Source organism: Littorina saxatilis, linkage group LG12, assembly GCF_037325665.1.
Source record: "Littorina saxatilis isolate snail1 linkage group LG12, US_GU_Lsax_2.0, whole genome shotgun sequence".
Lineage (NCBI taxonomy): Eukaryota > Metazoa > Mollusca > Gastropoda > Littorinimorpha > Littorinidae > Littorina > Littorina saxatilis.
In genome coordinates, this window is record NC_090256.1 from 47,712,229 (window position 1) to 47,722,990 (window position 10,762).

At 42.8% G+C, this 10,762-nt stretch overlaps 1 long non-coding RNA gene across 1 annotated transcript; it reads left to right on the top strand.

Annotated features, from left to right (window-relative positions):
• The first annotated feature begins 748 nt into the window (after nucleotides 1-748).
• On the top strand, nucleotides 749-1,406 carry LOC138982098 (uncharacterized). The gene is made up of 2 exons (XR_011460779.1): nucleotides 749-952; nucleotides 1,136-1,406. It is a non-coding gene; the product is annotated as an uncharacterized lncRNA (long non-coding RNA).
• The last annotated feature ends 9,356 nt before the right edge of the window (nucleotides 1,407-10,762 follow it).

Below are 10,762 nucleotides of genomic sequence, written 5' to 3' on the forward strand. Positions count from 1 at the left end.
AGCTGATGATAGCGAAGCCCAACCGTGCCAGGTAAGGACGGTCTGACAGATTCTCAAAAGTCGTCTGCTAACGAAGCAAGGGGAGGGTACTCGTGTTTTTGTTTTGGTTCGCTAGCATCTGGTTATCTTGTAAGTTGAATGTTCGTTTTTTCCCACCTGCATTGCTTTCATAATGAAAGAAACGTTTGCTTATTGCATCTCATACATCAGATCAGTTCTGAGATTCATTTTTGCGTGCAACTGATATGGTTTTCTGAGCCGTGCAATACGATTTTGGAACTTCATACAAATGTGTCACATTGTTCGGCGCGAGGTCAAAGGTCGGGAGCAAAGTAGTTCTTCGCCCAAATCGGAATCTGCACTATCATATATTTTTTTGAGTCCATGATGTATTTATTGAGCTATAAAAATACAACATATATACCCATACTGAAGTAACAGAGACAAAGAAGGGAGGTCATGGGATATATATATATATATATATATATATATATATATATATATATATATATATATATATATATATATATATATATTGTGACGAATAGAATTCGTGTATCGACTCCCTCTCTCATATTAATCGAGACTTCACTAGTTGCGTACACAAAACGAGGTTAAATGACCGAGACTACGTCATGACGACACTGTATACATATGACGTCAACGCTCGCGCCATTAGTCCAAACCAGCGTACAAGACAAGAATTTGTTTATCTTCATGGAAAGAAATTTAAAGAAGAGAACAAAAGGAAACAGCGTGCATTGGTATTAATTCGTGAATATGAACTGTACATATATTCAGTTGAGGTTGCTAGGATGCAATGCTCTGACCGTTTCATTGACTCCAAGATGGCAGCAATCAACGAAGCCACATAGATTGCACTAGCATATGTTTCACCTTCCGTGGACGGATTTCCACATTTTTGCGATCTCCAAAGGTCCACTAACCGCAGGTAAAACACGCTAATACATTTTAACATTATTGATTCACAGAAAAACACAGGTATTGTTCATTTTCCATGTGTTTGTGTCAGTCTGTGAACTCTTGTTTCTGTGTTTGTTTTAGAGAAACAAATGGAATGATATCGATGGAAATCATACTTGATAATAACAGATATTGCACGTGTGTGTTGCAGAAGGTGCAAGTGTACAGGGGTGTACAATGCTTGTGTAAATGATGTCGTGTGAACACTGTGGGAAGGGCAACGTCAGCGGTAACCACGGAAGGAACCACCAACGTCCCCAAGTGTCACCCAGATCGAGTTTATCATGATGAGTAGACTACTTTATATTTTGTGAACATTAACTTCATGTCTTCATTTGTGTAAACCGAAATACATTTTCAACGAGAAGAAGTACGTTCCGCTCTTCGATGCTAAACGTCGACGCAACAAGAAGAAGAAAGACAATGTTGTTACGTGTGTGTGAAATCACACCAGCGAAATCATAATCTATAAAACTTTCATTTGAAGATTCTAAGAGAAAGGGATTGATGTCTGCAAGAATGATCATGTGCATGTTTTTTGAAAGTACAGAATTATTAAATTTCTTATTACTTCTTTGCACTTGTCTCTGTTAAACACTGATCAGCCCTAGAACGAGAAGCAGACGTCACAATGGGGGCTCGAGTCACGGGATATTGAATCAACGTTTTACTTTCGATCCAGCCGTTCCAAATTTTTCTCGTTTCAAAATTGCTGTAGGTTTCTTGCATGTCGATTTGTATTGTAAATGTTCGTACTTCATCGCCATCGTCTCATCATATAATTTTATTTATTTACCTTTAGTTATATTACTTATCACAGATCTATAACTCAACGTGTGCCCTATCACACGGTAAAATAAAAACTGGAAGTGTTGTCAGCTGAAACGACACGTTAAAAAATCAATATTTAGCGAGACCACTTTTGATTTGTTAGCTCCCAATTTTATTTGTGGTGTTCCAATTCATCAGTGTGATAGTATTCTTGCACGTACTATCGGAACCATCATTCCCCTTAGTTTGTTCTAAATTACGCGGGAGGTTGGTGGGAGTCAGGTACCTAAGAGGTAAGGATTTAATACCTGTATTTCCCTGTGAAGCCCTATATAATCGACTTGTGGATATCAGTCGTATTTACTTGATGTAGAAGTGGCTGTAAATTAATCTACACAGTAAATGATGCGAATTGACAGTTGAGTTGATACATCGTGTATATTCAACGTTCGATCGAGTGAAAGATCGATCTTTTCGCCAGAAAGAGTCAAATAAAGTTTACAGTGTAAGTTCTCGTTGGTAGATAGAAGTAAACTGACTCACGATAGAACGTGGAAACATAACTCTTTGGGTGGTTGTGTGGAAACGTAACGTAACATACGTTGAAGAATTATTTCAAAGTACAGTAGAAGTAGAGCTAAACTAGGACTTGCATTTTGTGCACGAAGGCGCCGCCCGACTGTTTCTTTTTGTAATTTGATCCGAAATTTAGTAGCTCGACGGTGTTTGAGCAACATACATTTTGTACGTTTTGGAATAATACGCGAGGTGACTTATGAGTGACGACAGTTCCCCAGCTCATAATTTTAGAAAGTCCACCATCGCAGCCCAGTTGGCACGGAAACAGCCGGCCGACAAATCTCTCCCCATAGTGACCGCAAATAAGAAGGGAAGAAAAAACCTTACTGCCGGTAACGATCGGGAAGAGGGGATAGATTCGTTACCAGTCCCTGCTGACGAAGAAGAGAGTGTTCATCTCTCTCTTCAAGTTGACAGCAACCGTAACGAAGAAGAGGTTGATCCACAGGCGTGCACGGACGTGTCACCTGTAAATATGTCTCAGTCCACAAGTGTAGATCCGCTAGAGTTGACTAGACAGCTATTGGCCGAAGGACAGTTGTTGGGGTTAGAAGGAGCCGAGTTGCGTGCATTTGTTCTTGATCAGAAAGAGAAGCAACAAACTCTTGATCGCGAAGAACGAGAACGTGATGCTGAACGACAAGAACGTGACGCTGAACGACTACGGCTAGAACGTGACGCTGAACGACAATTCCAACTGGAACAGTTGAAAATCCAGAACGCCAACCAAGAGGGCAACAGGAACAACAACTCGCCAGGACGTATTCGCGAAGATGATGGTTTCAAGCCCAAGATTCCTTTTCTAGACGACCGTGATGACATCGAGAGCTGGTTCCATCAGTTCGAGCATTATGCTCGAGACTGTAACCTGAGTGATGCAGCAAAAGCTTCACGTGTAGTGTACTTTCTGAAGGGTAAGGCGAGAGTCATCTTCTCAAAGCTGAACGAGGAAGACGCTAATGACTACGACACTCTCAAACACGCTTTGTATGAGGGCTTCCAACTCACTAGCGAAGATTATAGAAAGAAGTTTCGCCAAACCAAGAAAAGCGCCACTGACACGTATAAAGAGCACATCACGAAGCTAGAACGGTATCTAGACAAATGGGTGGAATTAGCAGAATGCGACCAAGATGTAAAAGATCTCAAAGATTTGTTGGTCCGTGAGCAGGTGTTGGACACCCTTCCTCCTGACCTCGCCGTTCACATTAGGGATAGAGACCCTAAGAGCGCCAAAGAGATTGGGATGATAGCCAACACATATCAACAATCTAGATCGAACGTCAAAACTTCATCAACGTACGTCAAGCCTGAAAAACGTCGTTCTCCCCAAGAAGAAACAAGAATAGCTGCTCCATCAACAAAACCCGCAAATCAAACTCTAAAGGCAAAGTTGAGTGACGCCGAGAGAGAGAAACTGCGAGCATCTGGATGTTGTTTCATTTGTAAATTGCAAGGGCATGTCTCTCGTTTTTGTCCAAACAAGAGAGACACAGCAGGTGCAGTTTCATCGAAGAAAGATACACTTGAGACACCGATCCTCTTAGAAAAACTTTGCGGAAATTGCAAGGAAAAGAAATGTGCCGAAGTGGTACCAGTGAAGCTGAATGGAACAATTGTCAACGCTTTGAGAGACACTGGATGTACTGGTATCATTGTCAGCAAAAAGTTTGTGCCAAAGGAGGCATATTCAGCGAAAATGAAGGAGACTACTCTGGCAGAGAAAGACTCCAAGAAGATGTACCACACCGCCGTGGTGCACATCGATTCACCCTACTTTGACTCCGAGACAGAAGTAACGGTGATGGACGACCCAATTTACCCTGTCCTCATAGGTAAATGGTATGGACTAGGTAAAGAGAAGAAATTGACTCCCACATATCCTGTTCGAGACCCAGCATGGTACCCTGGGACAGCAACTGCTGTTACCACGAGAGCACAAGCGACAGAGGACGCCCAGAAACCAAGCTGCAGCCACAAACAGGGAGTCAAGGAAGAAGAAAGACTGTATTCGCCAGCTGATCTGAAGAGAGAACAGGCAAGTGACCCTTCGTTGAAGACCATCAGGCAATTTGCCAACTCTCCAGAAGGGATCAATGGGATACGGTATTCATACAAGAAAGAAATCCTGTATAGAACAACGAAAGATCGCCACGGAAACGACCGTTCACTAGTAATCGTTCCGAAGAAACTCAGGAACAAAGTTCTTTCATTTGGTCACGATCACCCCATGGCAGGACACTTAGGTCAAAGAAAAACATCTGACAGAATTAGAGCAGAATTCTGGTGGCCAGGGTGTGCAGGAGACATTCGTAGGTATTGCTTGTCCTGTGACACATGCCAAAGAACTGCGCCGAAAAGTCAGACAAAGAAAGTCCCTCTGGGAAGGATGCCACCCATCAGTTCAGTTTTCAAGAGAGTTGCGGTGGATATCATCGGCCCGGTCAAACCTATGTCGGAGAGCAAGAAACAATACATCTTGGTATCTGTTGACTACGCTACCCGATACCCCGAAGCCGTAGCCCTGAAAAACATCCAAGCAGACACCGTAGCTGAAGCTCTCTGGGAGATGTGGACTAGATTGGGAATCCCAGATGAAGTGATAACGGACCAAGGCACACAGTTCACCAGCCACCTGATGAAAGAAGTGAACGACTTTCTCAGCATCAAACACAATATGACTGCACCGTTTCACCCTCAAGCGAATGGTTTGGTCGAAAGGTTCAACTCCACACTGAAGAGCATGCTGAAAAAGTTAGCGATCGATCAACCGAGGGAATGGGACACGTTTATCCCCGCCCTCCTGTTCGCATACAGAGAAGCTCCACAAGAAAGCATGGGATTTTCGCCGTTTGAGCTGCTGTATGGGAGATCTGTCAAAGGACCCATGCAAGTGCTGCGCCAAACATGGACCGAAGAAGAAATCTCAGGGGAGCAGAAGACTACAGCGGAATATGTAGTCAACCTCAGGAACAGAATAGAAGAAACGTGCAACGTGGCACGTGAGAACCTGAAGAAAGCGGCCAGCAAGCAAGCCCATTTCTTCAACAAGAAAACGAAACCAAGGACGATAGAAGTCGGAAAACGGGTTCTACTTCTACGCCCTGTGAAGAACAACAAGCTGGAACTTACATGGTCAGGCCCCTACAAGGTTGTGGAAAAGTTGAATGAATTCGACTACAAGATCCAAGTTGGCAGAAGAACACGGATCTACCACATCAACCTCATCAAGGAGTACCAAGAACGGGAATTGAGTTCCGCCACTCCCAATCCCAGTTCATCTGCCCAAGCGAGTGTTCCTGCTTCAAACGAAGAAGAAAGTGATGAAGAAGACGGAGGAGAAGAGGTCGTGGCTGTTGTCATGGAAGAGGACAACACGATGGACGATGACATTTTCAAGTATGACACTCAGAAGATGTTACCCCTCCTAGAAACTCAAAGAACCGAAAATGTGAAGAACATCCATTTCGACGAGAAATTGGACGAGGCAAAGGTCAAAGAGGCGAAGATGATCTGTGAAGAATTTGAAGAGTTCCTAACAGATGTTCCAAAGACGACGAACCTGGAAAAATGTTCCATTGAAATGACAGAGAAGAAACCAGTCTTTGTGAAACCCAGACCCATACCTCACGCCATGGTAGAAACTGTCGAAAAAGAAATAGAAGAAATGCTGAAGTTGCATGTCATCGAACCTGCAAACTCTCCATACAACTCTCCCATCGTCCTGATAAAGAAGAAGGACGGAAAGTACCGTTTCTGTTCTGATCTGAGAGCTCTGAACAACGTGGTAGTGTTCGACGCTGAACCCATCACCGATGTCGACCATCTGTTTCAAAGTTTAGGAAAAGCGAAATACTTTTCAAAGCTAGACTTGACGAAAGGATATTGAGCGTTCCCAATAGAGGAGAAAGATAGAGACAAGGACAACCACGGTACAGATTATATGAGCAGAGCGTCGTACGATGAATAATTATCTACTTGCGATAGGATAATTATCTTGATCCATGGGGTTATGTGACGAATAGAATTCGTGTATCGACTCCCTCTCTCATATTAATCGAGACTTCACTAGTTGCGTACACAAAACGAGGTTAAATGACCGAGACTACGTCATGACGACACTGTATACATATGACGTCAACGCTCGCGCCATTAGTCCAAACCAGCGTACAAGACAAGAATTTGTTTATCTTCATGGAAAGAAATTTAAAGAAGAGAGCAAAAGGAAACAGCGTGCATTGGTATTAATTCGTGAATATGAACTGTACATATATTCAGTTGAGGTTGCTAGGATGCAATGCTCTGACCGTTTCATTGACTCCAAGATGGCAGCAATCAACGAAGCCACATAGATTGCACTAGCATATGTTTCACCTTCCGTGGACGGATTTCCACATTTTTGCGATCTCCAAAGGTCCACTAACCGCAGGTAAAACACGCTAATACATTTTAACATTATTGATTCACAGAAAAACACAGGTATTGTTCATTTTCCATGTGTTTGTGTCAGTCTGTGAACTCTTGTTTCTGTGTTTGTTTTAGAGAAACAAATGGAATGATATCGATGGAAATCATACTTGATAATAACAGATATTGCACGTGTGTGTTGCAGAAGGTGCAAGTGTACAGGGGTGTACAATGCTTGTGTAAATGATGTCGTGTGAACACTGTGGGAAGGGCAACGTCAGCGGTAACCACGGAAGGAACCACCAACGTCCCCAAGTGTCACCCAGATCGAGTTTATCATGATGAGTAGACTACTTTATATTTTGTGAACATTAACTTCATGTCTTCATTTGTGTAAACCGAAATACATTTTCAACGAGAAGAAGTACGTTCCGCTCTTCGATGCTAAACGTCGACGCAACAAGAAGAAGAAAGACAATGTTGTTACGTGTGTGTGAAATCACACCAGCGAAATCATAATCTATAAAACTTTCATTTGAAGATTCTAAGAGAAAGGGATTGATGTCTGCAAGAATGATCATGTGCATGTTTTTTGAAAGTACAGAATTATTAAATTTCTTATTACTTCTTTGCACTTGTCTCTGTTAAACACTGATCAGCCCTAGAACGAGAAGCAGACGTCACATATATATATATATATATATATCTATGCAGAATGGTCTATAAAGGCACTATCAACGTCGCTATGTCTGTCTGTTTGTCTGTCTGTCCGTCTGCTCACCCTAAATGTATGTCTGCCACTGATGTCTATTCAGGTTTTTCTGCCTTCTTGTCTCGATATCCGAAGTGTCAGTCCAACTAGCCTCACATAAATGCCAATCTGTCACTGCCAGCGATATCTATAGAGAATGGAATAGCCAGATAGTAACAACTTCTCTCTGTCTGTTTGTCAGTTCTTCCAATTCCATTAGTTTGTCTGTCCAATTGTCTGTCAATTGTCTGTCCAATTGTCTGTCCAATTGTCTGTCCAATTGTCTGTCCAATTTTCTGTCCAATTGTCTGTCCAATTGTCTGTCCAATTGTCTGTCCAATTGTCTGTCCAATTGTCTGTCCAATTGTCTGTCCAATTGTCTGTCCAATTGTCTGTCCAATTGTCTGTCCAATTGTCTGTCCAATTGTCTGTCCAATTGTCTGTCCAATTGTCTGTCCAATTGTCTGTCCAATTGTCTGTCAATTGTCTGTCTTCAATGTCTATTCCTGTTTGCCTGTCTTCTTGTCTCGATGTCAAATTTTAACATTAACACCACTGCGATAACTGCAGAATGCTCTTGCCAAAGAGTTGCAACTCCTCTAGCTTTGTCCTTCTTCCTTCAGTTTGTCTGTCCCATTGTCTGTCTTCAGTGTCTATTCCTGTTTGCCTGCATTCTCAGTTTGTCTCGATGTCCTAAGTTCACAGAAACGTCACTCTGTCGCTGCTTGCGAGAACTGCAGAATGTTCTAGTCAAGTAGTTATAACTCCTCTAGCTCTGTCTGTATGTCCGTCATTCATTAGTTTGTCTGTCCCACTGTTTGCCGTTCGCGTCCATGCCTGTTTGGCTGCCTTCGAGCCTCGACGTCCAAAGTGTATACAAACGCCACTCTGTCACTACCTGCGATTACTACAAAATGCTCTAGCCAAGTAGTTACAACTCCACCAGCTCTGTCTGTTTGTCCGTTCTTCCCTTAGTTTGTCTGTCCCATTGTCTGTCTGCAGTGTTCGTTCCTGTTTGTCTGAATTTTTGTCTCGCCTGTCAAACGTTCACGGAAACGCCACTCTGTGGCCTGGCCAGGCAATAATAACAACGCCTCTCTGCCTGTCGGATCGTCCGTCTGTCTTTCCGTCCGTCCATCCGTTTGTCTGTTCATTTGTGTGTCGGTGTTCGAATTGTCATCCAGTCCCAAGCATGCAGCTTCACATTAACGCCAATCTGTCGCTGTCAACGATATCTACCCAGAGTGTTTTAGCCAGGCACCAGGAACAATATCTCTCTGCCTGTCTGTCTGTCCGTCTGACCGTCCGTCCGTCCGTCCGTCCGTCCGTCCGTCCGTCCGTCCATCCGTTTGTCTGTTCATCTGTATGTCGGTGGTCCAAGTGTCATCCAGTCCCAAGCATGCAGCTTCACATTAACGCCAATCTGTCGCTGTCAACGATATCTACCCAGCGTGTTTCAGCCAGGCACCAGGAACAGCATCTCTCTGCCTGTCTGCTCGTCTATCCTTCTGTCCGTCCATCCGTTTGTCTGTTCATCTGTATGTCGGTTTTCGAAGTGTCATCTAGTCCAAGCAGCTTCACATTAACGCCAATCTGTCACTGTCAACGATATCTACCCAGCGTGTTTTAGCCAGGTACCAGTAACATCTCACTGCCTGTCCGTCCGTCTGTCTGTTCGTCCATCCTTCTAGATTTGCTCGTCCATCCGTTTGTCTGTTCGTTTGTATGTCGGTGTTCGAAGTGTCAGCCAGTCCAAGCAGCTTCACATCAACGCCAATCTGTCAATGTCAACCATATCTACCCATAGTGTTTTAGCCAGGCTGTAACAACGTCCTTTTTTCTGCAGCCAGAATATCTTTATTGCCGCGACCTTCCATCGCGGAGCGCCTGACATTTATTTGATGTTGAGATGCTGGCCTGCCGCTTTATTTCTTCTTCGGAGCGAGGAGTCTCTTCCAAGACATTAACCCAGAGAGGGTTCCTTGCGCGCCATTTCACCAGATTCCGTCAGTCCTGGTTCCTCTCTATCACCCTGTTCTCATCTTTTTCGTCCGTCAAAGAGAAAACCACAGTTCCTTCGGTGGCAGTTTTGTGTCTTGATTCCATGTTTCATCAAGTAAAGAGCATTTTTGAAGAAACGTTTGATATTGCTATTGCTGCAGTCTTGTGTCTTTGATCTTTGTTTCAAGCATAGAGCGTTCACAAATGTGTTTCCTCTATTACCGTTTCCAGTCGTGTGCCTTGCACCTATGTTGCTAGCTTAGAGCGAACAAAGAAGTTTTAAGCTTGTCAATCCCTATTTACATGAAGCGTTGTGCCTTGAACACACGCTTTGCTACTCTGTACAGTTTCATGAGTGTTTAGTCCCTGTTTTGAGCATATAGTGTACGAAGAAATGCTTCCCATTGATATATTCTGTTGTGGTTATTTTGGCATCTGCATATCAGGCATAGATGTTCAAAAGTTAGCTTCTTCAAGCGCTGTATTCAGTCTTGTATCTTGGGGGGGGGGGGACTTTTTAAGCAACAAACGCGGAACAAGAAGTCTCTTCCGGGACATTAAAGCTGTAGTGTATCTATGACTATACCATTGTTTACATTCACTCGTGGGCAATTTTAGAGTTATAAAAGGGCTGCTCCGGGGATAGCATCAAATGACATTGTTAACTTTTCAAACATTTCACAAAATGTATACGAAGATCCGTTTTCTACTGCTGCTTTAATGCAGTCTTGCGTTTATGAGTTTGTGTTGCAAAAATAAAGTATTCAAAGGAACTTTTTCTATTTTTTGAAGCAGTTCCCGTGTTAGCAAACAACGATTGTGTCTGTATATTTTTGTTTCTTGGGAAACGATTTCAAAAGCTGAATGCCAAACAACTTCCTCAGAATATCGTTTGAAGCTGTTCGGGTGGTAAGCCACAGCAAGGACTGACTACAACTCAATTTGATGTTGTTTTTCACCAAAAGACAATTACAAAAGTAAAACATATATATCTACATTTTTTAGCTTGTGCAAAGATTGTTTGCTTAAGTGCGTGTTAGACTGGAACGAAGAGGAAATATTTGACCGGCGATCGACTCTAATCTGGAAGGTTCATGAGGGTGTGTCAATTTTAGTTCGTCATTTGCTGAATAAGAAATTCTCATAAATAAGATTAACAAATTTACCTTTGAAAAACTGCTTTCCTTGGCGATTTATTAACGTGACAGATGAGTGTGTCAATAATCTAATGGAATTCGCAGATAGCCTTTCTTAAAGATTGCAATTATG